Genomic DNA, 12851 nt, shown 5'->3' with positions numbered 1-12851 from the left:
GAGGCTAATTTGTGCTTTCTTTGTATCTATGGCACAGCCATCAGGGTGGGGGCCAAGCCTGCTGAGTCTGTGGCGCCCACCTAGGGAAACTCCAAATCACTTCCAGGTCACCTTGTCTCAGGGCCTACGAGAGGGGCATGTGTCACTCAGAAAAAACACCCAAACGTGCAGGTGACGTGGGGCTCAGTGGAGTCCTCCATTTTCTCACCACAACACGACCCTGAACACCCTGGCTTTCTCCTGATACCCCCTGAGACACTAGACACCCACTTGTATTCACCCTCCCTTGTCACAGAAACAATAACCCATTGACAGAGGTGCTAAAATTCTGGCCAAAATGGACACTCACAGAACCAAAACTAAAGAATAACCGACCCGGCCTTCCCTCCTTCCCATCTCTGTCTCTCGTTTGTGGCTTAAACAGATGCCGGGGTCACCTGGGAGCATAGGAAGTAGGAGACCCCAACCACAGCTCAGAAAAACTGACCTGCACGAAGTTCTGCTTAAAACTTAAAAGCCCTCCCCTTTTTCCTGTTCCCTTGTCCTTTCATAAGGGGAAGTAAATTTCAACCTGATTTCACCAGTGCTAATGGTGGGTACTTTTCAATACGTAAATTCACAAACCTACCATCAGCGAACCTCTTCCTTTGCTCTGCCCTGAGGGCCTGCCACAGTTTAGGCCGCATGCTTTCCCAGTGGCAAGTATTTGGAAAGGGGAGAAGAACGTCCCCCATTGCCCATCTCCAAACGGCCCAGTCTCACAGGGACAGGAGGGCCCCCTGACGTCACAAACTCCAGCCCGGGCCAGGCCCCCACGGCCTCGCTGGCCTTCCTACAGCACAGCCCTTACAAGTATCAGGCACTGCCCAAGAAAACGTGGGACCTCAATGACGGCTACCTCATCAGTAGACCCCCAGTGGGACCCTGAGAGCTCAGAAGGGTCACCCAGGGACCCAAGGAGTAGCCTGAAGTCAAAGTCATTCATTTGCTGGAGGTCAAGTTCTGAACAAGAATACTTCCTCTGGCCACCTGGCCAGGTGAGACCTCTCTGAGGGCCCCAACAAGCCAGGCAGGTGCTTTTTCTTATCTGAGCATCTCTCTCTCTCACCCCTAGTGGGCTCCCAGCACACTGTGGGGGAGATGGACATCACACCTGAGGCACGTGCCTGGGACCCCCCCCCCGGGGATGCTGGGCAGAGTCCCCACTGCCACCATGGAGGGGCAGCTGAGGCATGGGGTTCCCAGTGACCCAACCTGCCACACTCTGAGAACAGTGTCCTGACTAAGAAAAGTGTTGCTTTCTTCCTTCTTCCGAATTCTAACATCCAGTCCTTTCTTCCTCCTGCTAATTTTAGAAGCCCTGCTATTCTTTGGGAAGAGAACGGTGTGAAAATCAAGCATAGTATCCAAAAATAAAAGAGTGGATCTGTTTCAGGGCTTATAGCATATTTAACTGAAAAGCAACTGCAGATATGCCACTTTCTATCTAGTCTTTAATACGTTTTCCAATTTCTCCAGAACATTTTAGGTTCAGAAAAGGCAAGGATGAACTTCCCAATCTACGCATATTTTTGAGAATGAAATGGGCACCCCAAATTGTTTCTAGGTTATAATTGGGGGTCTTTTCAAACAGTGATGCCAGGTAATCAGTGAGGACGTGAGTCACCGCTGTGCTTTATGGGGCCACAGGGAGATGGATGGCAAATTCCCCTGGAGACCTACAGTGTTCCCAGACAGGTAAAGTGACACAACGCTCTCTCTGTGGACCCGAAGGTGGACATCACTGCATGCTTCTCAAGCCTCCCACCTTCATTTAAAAAGCAAATTTTCGTGATCTGAGGAATTCAGTTTTTCCAGACCCACAAGTGTGGGAGGCCACACAGCCCAGGTTAGTGGGGTCTGAAACTCTCCCGAATAGCCCTGTGGGACGGCCAGGGAGCCAGGGCAGACCCAGGGCGCTGTGGCCACCTGAAGACCGCAGCCCGGGCCTACTCCAGCCTGGGGAGCCGCAGATTTGTGACAGGAAGTTAGAGCTCCTTCATGCAAACAATAAATATTACTTCTGCTCATATCGGACTTTTCTCCAGTATCGTCTTTGAATGTTGAACCTTTTTCAATTAATTAAAAACTATGCACTGCAGAGTGCATATTTTATCAGCCCTCAGCTGCTTAAGTGTCTAGAAAAGACCAGGCAGTTTTTCTTTCTTTCTTTCTTTCCTTTTTTTTTTTTTTTTCCAGGCAACCCAGAGCAAGTACTTGCAAGGGTCATATCTTTTTAATTATCTTTTCTCTCTTTGATTAATTATTCCGTCTGACAATAGCGTGTTTCTAATGCTATTCACCTGCCTTTGATGATTGACAACTTTTCTGTCTGATTCAGAGCAAACAGCTGCTGCTACGATCTCCTAGCAACCGGGGTGTGATGGATGAGCCCCCAAGATGGATGGCTGCAATAAATCATGTCTCCAGCCATAAAACTGAGAGAAGGGGATAAGAAGAAAAGCGAACAAAAAACAAAACAAGGTTTCTTCCCATGAGTGCACTCAGGTCCTCACCAATTATACCTGGAATGGACTTTCCACCTATTAATAGGGAAGTTTTTCTAATCAGTAAAAATGGACGGTGCCATTTGTATCAAAGGTGTTTACAATTGTTCCTGCAAATTGGCACTTGTCCTCCAATTACCTCCAACACTGCCCAAGTGCAAGGGCAGAGGATCAAAGTTTTGCTTTCTTCCATGAAGTCTCAGGGAGACATGATACTATCGTTTTGTAGTCAGATGCGATTGCAGGCACCAACACAGCATATAAACCTGCTTCTGCCCGAGGGGGACGAGACCGCAGTGGGCCACACAGAACGTGAGCCCGGGTCATCGGTGCGCAGTGTCAGGCCCGCGACACTCGGAACACACAGACACACTAAGCTGCAGGACTGGTGGGTGAGGCAGCCACACGCCCGTCTTTACTGGTCGGGGAAAAGTTTCTTCAAGAAGCAGCAAGATATGAACGTTCAGCCCTCCCATAATTCTCGGCTCTCATCTGGGTAGATAAAAACTACCCCAGTCTAACTTTCCGTCATTTTTTAAAATTAATGTCCACACTGTAAGTCATACAAGAAGCCCTAAATCTAATTAGCGGCCCCAGATGAAGTCACATCTTTACTAGAATGCCTCACAATTAAATCTGCCTATCAGGGCTCCTAGCGGGGGTGGGGGACAGGCCAGAAGCCAGCAGTCCCCGTCCCCATTTTCCACCGGGAAACAGGCGGCAAGGCCAAGCTGATGTTGGTCCTCCGGGCAGCTGGGGGCTCCCTCGGTGAGCCAGCCTGCGTCCCCGAGAGCTTCCAGTAGGTGGGGGTGTCCTGGAGCAGAGCTCAGGGTGCGAAAGACCCAGAAGTGATTAGCTGGCGGGGCCTGGAAACAGCTGTCCACATAAGTCCTGGCGGAGCCGGACAGGGCGCAGACGCCAGGGGGAGGGGACTGCGGAGAGCAGCAGCAGAAAGCCGCAAAAGATCATTTTTTATCTGAAATATTCCTGAAACGTGGAAGTCTATTCTCACACTGCTAACCAAGCCAACCAGTATTTTCTGAATAGTTATATTGTGCTAAGCTTTTCAGATACAGATTTTTTTAAAGCATGTCACAGAGTTTTTAAAAATCAGACAAGGGTCCTGGCTTTGGAAAGTACAGCTCTGTTTATATTTTAATGTTTCCTACGTGACTGGCTGTGTCGGGAAAGCGAGGGAGGGGAGAGGGAGAGGGAGAGAGAGAGAAGTTGCCTGTTAGCTTTAGTGTAAATCACAAATACTTCATTTTTTTCCCTATGTCCTTGGAAATTATTCAAACTTAAAACCTCCCCCTGCCCGTTTTTTTTTTTTGGGGGGGGGTGTCTTCTCTATTGTAAATGGAAGGGCTTGTGGCTGGTCAGCAGCAATGAGAACCCAAGGCCAATCAATGCAAACACACTCACACACACACGCCCCTACCCTGGCCCAGCTCATCCAGCTCTCAAGTTACAGGTTTACACGGCAAGTCTAAATAATATTCAAAATGATAAATGGCACCCTAAGCCCGGCATCCACCATCAATCTTTTTTAAGGAACATCCATCTCCAACAACGCATGTTTGAATCATGTGAAGCTAGGAGCCTGAGAGCCGTTTATACCACCCCTCACAAGCTAGGCGACTTGAATGATACCTGTCAGCCCTGGGGTTCTTTTTCATTGACTACTAATGGGAAAAAAGAAAAGGAAAGAGGAAAGGAATGGAAAGGGGAGAGACAGAAACGCGTCAAAGGCTGAGCAGTGTGGTTTAGCAGATAATACGAAAGCACAGACTTCTCCGTGGCTCTGCCAATCTCGTGCCCACCAGGCCACACACCCCGACAGCCACCCGCCCCAAGCTGCCTGGCCTCTCCTGGGCCCTGATGTCCTCTCTCCTCCCTCTGCCTCTCTCCCTGCAGGCCCAGGGGACTGTGCCGGAGGAGAAGATAGCACCATAGGGACCGGGCTTCCCTCCGTCCCTGTTGTCTGGCTGGGGCCCATATGATAAATGACATATGTCATTCTGTCAGGAGGGAAGGGTGGGTCAGTGATGTATGACTCTGCTGAAAAGGAAATCGACTCTTTGGCACGGTGCAGCTCTCCCCCACCAGGATCTGCTCAGAACTCTGAAATGAATCCTCTCCTGGCCGTTTCAAGTGCATACTTAGGGCAGGCTGATGGGAGGCCTGGGGAAAGCTACTTTATCCTCCCTGCCCTTCCCAGGGCCAAAAAAAAAAAAAGAAAAAAAAAAAGGTTCTGCCACTGGGTACCTGCAAAAGGCCACGCGTGTGTCAGAGTCCCCAGCAGTCACACACCACGGGTTATTAAAAATGTGACTTAGAAAAACAAAAAGAAATTAAGTGAACTAAGGTTAGTCCTTTTATTTATTTATTTGTTAATGGCAAAGGGCTGACACAAAAGCTAGATAAAAATTAGCATGTTTGAAGTAATCATTCCGCAGCTTGACATCTGCATAGTAAATTTTAAAGGGAAAAAACGTGTGAGACAGCCGTGAGCCGCTGCGCCCTCCCCCTTTCATTAGCTCACTGCCAGGGTGGCAGCGCCGAAGCTCATTATGGCAGCAGGATTTATGGAGCTGAACCCAATGGCAAAGAAAAGGCATCTGTCAATAATTGTAGGGAGCTGCACCCACAGCTTTGAAATCTCATTAAGTATGCAGTTATCAGGCATAAAGATCAAAAACATTACTCAACTCCGACAGAATCTTATGGAGGAACATTAATTAGCAACAGGCCTACAGTACAAAAAAAAAAAAAAAAAACACAGACTTCCTCTCACACCTGCCCAACCCACAAACCTAAAGCAACACTCCCCCTCCCGCCCGAAAAAAAATAATTCCCAGCATGTGAGGCTGATCAAGAACATGAAACAAGAGAGACAGAAAGGAGAGGGAGGGAAGGGGTGGGCGGGCGCAGGGAGGGAGGGCGGGGCAGCCGCTGAGAAAGGCTTGGCGGTGAGGAGAGAAAAGGAAGGAGCTGTCAAACTTGAGAAGGATGTCAGCGCTGGCCCTGATTACAGGGGCCCACGGAGTTCTCAGACCTTTTATCATCCTCGCCATCAAAACCAGCGGGGAGACATGGCAGGAGAGCGGGTGGCTGCCGGCTGCAGCCCAGGCCCAGGGCCCAGACCCCAGGCTGCCCCACTCCCCTGGCAGGCAGGAGCCCCAGGTCCACTACAGCCAGGGCCAGACCCAGCTCCCGGGGCCCTGGGCGTCACTGCTGTCACTGTCCACCGTCTTAAAACACCTTTCCTTCCTCCAAAAAGCCTCTGATACCTGCTTCTGAACATACATTTTCTCCTGTTTTATGTCCGGGTACGACGGGCTTATGTACTTTGTCACTTAAAAGACACTGAGAAATAAAATATAAATGTGGAGAATCACATGCAGACTGTCAGGCCAACTCTGGGTCATGAGACGTCAGGACCACAGAGACACCGGTGTGCGGTGCCTCCAGGGTGCACACGGCGAAAGGACTCGCAGACCAGCTGCCTCTCCCAACACACCCTCCACCTTTTGGGAGCTGCACCGGCAAAGGACCGTTCACACGTGTTTGGAAGCGTCCCCTGAGGACTGTGGGCTGGGGTCCCAGGCAAACTTCTCTGATGTCCTCCCGGCAGCCTGGATCCAACGGAGGGACGCACGGCGAGGCTGGGGGCCTCACATATGACTGGGGTTTCAGACAGGACACCAGCCAGCTCCCTGGTCCCCAGGTTCCCCTGGAAAGGTGCAGAATCGGGTAACAAAGCACCCGTTCTGTTCTGATCTCCCTCATTGCACTGTCACAGAGGTGGCTTTCTCTGGTTCCCCATAAGCACATGCTGGTGTGCTCTGTGTCACACACTCACACACACGGCACTTTCCATAGTCACACATCACAATCTGAAACCTGTGCTGTCACTCTTCCCTGAGCTCGTCTTCCTCTCCCACCCCACACTCGGACCTCACTCCATGCCCACCCCTGAAGTGTTTACCTGTCTCCTGAATTAGCCACATCCTTAAGGAAAAGGTCATTAAGATTCCTAGGCAACCAGCTTGGAGATCCCTCCAAGCCAAGGCCCATCCTTTCCAATGAATGACTGCCCTCTGGAATATCAATGAACACGGCTGGAAGGAACTGTCGCCGGTGACCAAGAACAGGAAGAGCACTCGTCCAGGAGCCAGGCTTGGCGAGAAGAGACTTTAGCAGCAGTGCTACAATAAGGTGTTTATATTTTTTATGTGCTTACCATATTACCTTTATTATGTGTAACAGCGAAGTGATTATAGCAATTACATCTAACAGAATTAATTACAGAATTGCCATCATCCCAGGATACATAATGCATTAGAGCCAAAGAGAAAGCGTCCTGATTGTAGGGACCATTGTTGCTGCGCATTTCCCCAGCAGCAATGCCAACCAACGGCAGCCTGCACAGAGAACCAGCCAGGGGAGCTGGGAGAGAAGTTTAACAGGAAATGAGGTATATTTTCTTTAAATGAAGTAACACTTTTGCGTAATAGTATGCGGGCACTATTGGACATATAAAATCAATTTAATTTTTAAGTGTAAGTCTTATAAATCCACACATCCACCATTGCCACATAAAGGAGAAAGCACATGGGTGGAAGTCTTATAAGTCTTTACGTATGCAAAACAAATTCACTCAAGGCTTCATTAATATTAATTTAAATTCAAAACCCATTTACATTAAATTGTTCATTAAAAATTGCCTATTTTATGCAACATGCATTTCTCAAAGAAGCCAGAGGAAACTGAATACATAGGGCTAGATTTAATGATGGGGATAGAAAATCAAAAGTAAATGGATTTGAGTCATTTCACGTATCTTACCAAACAGGCCTTTGCTCTCCTTTAAGGAAGGGTTCCAGTTTGGGGAGCAAACAAGCATTCACAATATTTTCGCCCTCTGCTACTATCAACTGGCAAACATGACCTTCTGGTCTACCGCAGGGGAGGAAGAAAACGAGAGACACTGCGGGAATGGAGAGGGCAGCCAATCCAAAACTGGACCACAGAGCACTCGGAGTCAGGCTTACTTCTTTAAAAATGCACACCAGTTAGCATTTGCCAGTGCCCACCCTGGACTAGAATGAAGACTTTCTGTGTCCCCTTCACTCCGCCCCTGCAGCCCTTTATTCCCCAGGCAAGGGGGCAGGGGTACGACCAGGAGGTGCGAGTTCCTGGACTTGGCGCCCTCCCCCTCAAAGACCATCTAAACCGACCCTGTCTCCCGAGCAGCTGTTGTGGATGAAGAAAACACAGTCATAATTAATAACACGTGTCCTGACAGTACGAATTAATAATTTATCATTAAGCCCAAACAAATTCAAATGATTCTTCAAGGGCCTCACCTTTGCACGTTTGAGAAAACAATGTGAGGAGATAGTCGCAAAGTCCAGGTAACATGACCTGTACAGAAGGGCTTTTCTCCCCACTTAATACATCTCCTGGGCTCATCATGTTGAAATACAAAAATAGTTTACAGAATTGAAAGTAATTAAACCGAAGAATCTGTGCTGATGAAATCAAGTATGTGTGCTCGAAACGTCTTCTTTTTTAAACTAGGCTGATAAAATAGCCAGGGTTTGGTCAAGGACACGATGTCATCTTTCTAGCAAGGAGCCCTAACCCAGAGCAGGACGGCTGTCCAGGCCAGTGGTCACAAGCAGATTATGTTCTACTACTGTCTGTGTTTTCCTTCTAAGAATGCACAGCATTATTCTTGTCACAAACAGTAACCTGAATTTTTACTTCCACGTTTAACATAAATGTTTGCAAATGTTGAAAAATAACCGAACGCTAACAAGTGTATAGACCCATTCCTTACCATTCAGGTAAAAATTCCAGAAGGCGGGGAGAAAAACAACCATATTCATAGGCATTGTTTAGTAGAATTTAAAAATTAATTTAATGACTAACTGCAAATACTGGAAACTAGAATTAATCTGTCTGGATTTTTTTAAAGGCTTACAGACATTTAAATGCATGTATCAGGACACTTTATCAACCTAACATAAAATTGTCATCTTATCTTATTATATGACTATTTTATGCACGTGTCAAAGAATTTAAAAATGACTGCCTGTCTGTTGAGTCTAATTACAAGTGCACATTATCTGTCTAGATGTACCAGTCCAGAGCATTGTTACCAAATACGATACATTGTACTCACCTTTCATTTTTAACTTCAGACAGAGAAACCACAATTTGGAGCATAAGTAAGACACACACACAGGAGCACCTGAGTGGGTCCCGGGAAGTGACAGCCCTGGCCTGGGCTGAGGGGTGACGCTGAGGGCGGGTCTCGGCCCGGCTCAGAGAAGGGCCGGCTCTACAGCGGCACTAACACAGATGGGGAGACACACAGCCTAGTTGTTGTTTGTTAACAACACGACCAAAGCTATTTTTATAGTTTGTCCAGTGACAGGCAGGAATAAAACAGGCCGGCAGGAAAGCTGCACAGACTGCACGCAGAATGGCTGTGACCTGCTCACGTTACTGGATCCAACATGGCTGTGGTGCAGGGCCGGGGCTCGCGTCCTCTCTCTGCTGCCCGCCTGTGTTGGTCGGCAGGCCTGGCCACGCCAGGGGGACAGGGAGCGCACGCGGGCAGACCCAGGCACCTAGCCCTCTGGGACCCCCGAAGTGGAGGGCGGCGCAAGGAAGCGTATTAGTGCTGGGAACTCACCTGCGTCTCCCAGCCCTGAGCAGTCACCGCTCATTCTAATCACTTCACAGAACAATCTTTGGCAAAAAGAGGGAAAATGCAGACTTACGAGGCAATTTAGGGGTAACTGCTGATACATCAGGTATTGACTGTCACGCTGCCGTTTAGGAGTGCGCTCAAGGCAAAACTGAGAACAAAATGACAACATCAGCCGCTCACAATCGAGTGTGGCCCTGGAGAGCACTGAAGCCCTCACTGACAGTTGTCAAGATAACGGGGGCACAGCAGCTGATTCTGGAAGGTTCTCTTCCCTAGGTGCGTGTCCAAGACAATACCCTTGCCTCCTGACCTTTCGTTTTTCTCCTTCAGCTTCTTGATTGTCCTTTTTGAAATCTGCATTGTTCCTCTCATTTTGTAGGAGAGGGGGATCACAGAACACCCAAAGCAGCCACGTTGTCACTCGCTGTAGGGTTGGATGCCTGTCCAAAGGGGAAGCGTGGGGCAGGTCTGGGAGCAAACACGTCCCCAAGGCAGAGGCCGAAGTGCCCTCTGAGTGCTCCATGGCCTTCCAGGAGCGAAGGGGACTGCTCCCGGAGCGGTGTGGCCCAGGGAGGAGCCTCGGCCAGGCCATCACCCGGTGTATGCCACGTGTACTGGGATGAACCCCTGTACCTTGCCATCCTGTTCCCTGGGGACACACAGTGACCTGTCACAGCAGCAGGCCCTAAGGAAGCCAGATCACTTTCACGAAAGTCAAGATGCTTGAAGGCTCACCTAGGGATGTGACCCTCTAAGGACGCCACGGAACAGTCTTCTCTTCCAATAAGTGAGACTCCAAAGGTCAGTGACAAGTTGTTCGCTGAGGACATATTTTTTTGAAGTTTAGGCTTTTTATGATTTTGCCTTTTCCTCCAGAAAATGAATGTGAATGGATAAAATGTCATCTGCTATTAAGTGTTGTTCTGATTTTTTTTTTTGTATTGTCAACAAAAAAAATACTTGTTTAGAAACACACACTACGCATAGGAGAGAGTCATACTCAAGCAAGAAAGAACGGTCACTTTGCCTGGACGACACTGGCCTCCCCACCCCGCTCCTCTGAGCTTCTCCCGGCAGCGACATCTGGCCAGCACTTGGCATTCCACACCCGGGTCAAGGCCACCCTTGCCCGGGTTTCTGTTCAGCAGCAGGTGAGGAAATCTCTGCCTCTCTTTGAGAAAAGACACTGAGCCACACATAATTTCTGTCTCAAAAAGAAAATCCTGAAGACCCAACGTCCGCACCTGCAGGGGCCCTTGGCGCCCGTCTGGCCTTCCGGGGAGCAGCGCTCCCTTCGGCCCCTGCAAAGGCCGTACCTGTGTCTGTGTCTGCACGCTCACCCCGGCTCCAGGCCTTTGTGCTTGTTATTCTACCCCAGACCATTAAAAGGGCCCTAATTCCTATCACATGATTATCCAGGTACCAAAGCCCATTTGTCACCTGCAGCAGAAAATCGAGTTAATGCACAACTAAAGGCAGCAGGACTGTGTAATATGAAGTTGATTACATCAAACTAGCTGCAAACCTAATTCTGCTGGATGACACTGCGTCGAGCTTGTCATCTCCAATCATTAAAGCTGTCAGGGACCCATCAGGTTTACAGCTAATTAGGTGAACACTAATGAAGCTGGCAAAACAACTTTTCTTTTTTTATGGCTGAGCGGACCTTTCAGTTTGGAGGGGAAAAGAATTCTCAAGTATCCTCAAGGTTGCTGGCGACTAGATTTCCAGTTACCAATCAGCAGACATCTTTCTTTTCCCCACTCTCTATCAGTACAAAGCAATCAATTTGTCGTCACTCCCAGGACGCCACAAAAGCAGGCATGAGCCTTATAACTTGCAGCTGTGAGAACTAAAAAACGAGGAAAAGAATGGGAAGTTTTTTGTCCGTCCAAACAAACAAACAAACAAAAGCACGCTCACAGCTCACTTACTGGCCTCTGCCTCCATCCTACCGGCCTAAATGTGGAGGGTATTTTCCCCTGCACGCTTCTTAAATAAGTAACCCTTCAGCCATGCCCACCCCTCCTCCAAACGTCCATTAGGCAGAGGCATTCTGATAAAGTAAATCCAAAACCAGGGTATGGGAAAGAAAGAAAGCACTCTGCTGCCAACTTCTGATTCGCCATTAAGCTATTGATGAATGTGCCTGTCAGGAGAGAGACAATTAAATCAAATATGAAACAAAGTTGTTTTGACGGGTCATTTTGATAGAGGAAAACCATTCTTCCATCTCCTATTAGTCGAGCAGTCAAGTTTTTATATAATGAATATTTCTTAACTGACCTGAGATGTCCTGGCTGGCTTTTTAAAAGGTGCAAAAAGATTGGTGAACAGGTTGCGTTAAAAACAAACCAACCAACAAACGAACAAAAGTACATTTCCTCCTTATCATATATTTTTAGCACAAAGTTATCAAATAAGAGTGTCAGATGGGCAAGGTGGGAGAGAAAAGATGAAGCAGCCGTAGAGAGTTCTAAATCAAATGTAAAGACGTGACCACATATGGCTCATTTGAGGCACACAGATACCTTAAAATGTGCATCCAAAAAGAAAAGAAAAAATTTCCAGGACTGGAAGAAGCCCAAGACACGCCTACTGCCCAACTCTGTGAAGGAATCCTCCAAACTCTTAGAGGTTATTTTGGGCAGATCAGCTTCTTCTTGAGCTTGGAATTCAAAGTAGAAGGTGGTATGGGCCAAAAGCACAGCCAGGAGGTGACTGGGGAGGTGGCACCCTCTCTACAGCCAGTACCTGGGTGTTCAAAGTTCCTCAATTTGAGCAATGCTGAGCACCGGGGGCAAAGTCTGCACTATATGCCCCAAACCAAGTCTGTTTGCTTCTAAGATTTTCTTAAGACACTAACAGGAAAGTACATTTCTGGGGGAAGAAAGACGAGCCATCCCTTCCCTGTGCCCTGGATCAGAGTGCAGACCACCTGTGGGCCCGGTGGCCCCGCAGCTGGCAGGATGGAAGTGACGGTGAGCACCACCCCACCGTGGCCACAGCACACAGGGGCAGCACGAAGGGCACCAGCCAAGTCCTGACCCTTCTCTCTGCTCTCCCTCTTTCCACCGAAGGAACAGAACAGAACAGAAAAGGAAAGACATAAACCTCGTCTTCACCCTCCCAATCAGGCAGCATCTGAACCTCAGCACATGTGAGTGTCATTCATATCAAAATACATCCCATCCATATGTGGTGCTCTCAGCAATCTGCCCCAAATCCCCAAGTTGCACTGACAGGGCCCTAGTGACGTCACAGAGCTTGGCCTCACCAGTGCCAGTGATTTATTGATGTTTATTGGGAATGAATAGATCAAAGGCAGCAGCATGACAGGCGATCAATCAGTCATCAAATCAAGGGTGGCGAGGGGCCAGCACCCCTTCTTCCAGGCAATGTGCCCCCGACTGACATTATTGCAAAATGATGTTATGTGTGTGGGTTTTGTTTTGTTTTCAATGATGCTTTTTCCAGAAAAGAAAAGAAAAAAAAACCAGCTTAGTCTTAACAGGAGTTGACACTCCAGGCAAAAAAAAAGGGGGGGGGGAAGTACTCAGCACATCCCAGAACTAAGTGCG

At 48.4% G+C, this 12851-nt stretch overlaps 1 protein-coding gene across 1 annotated transcript in view; it reads right to left on the bottom strand.

Moving 5' to 3' along the window:
• The window catches only part of TSHZ3 (teashirt zinc finger homeobox 3), a 66376-nt gene that overhangs the window by 52782 nt on the left and 743 nt on the right, over positions 1 to 12851 (bottom strand). The window lies entirely within an intron of this gene.

Source organism: Rhinolophus hipposideros (genome assembly GCF_964194185.1).
Source record: "Rhinolophus hipposideros genome assembly, chromosome: 21".
In the NCBI taxonomy this organism is placed as follows: domain Eukaryota; kingdom Metazoa; phylum Chordata; class Mammalia; order Chiroptera; family Rhinolophidae; genus Rhinolophus; species Rhinolophus hipposideros.
This window is presented reverse-complemented; position numbering and strand designations above follow the sequence as displayed.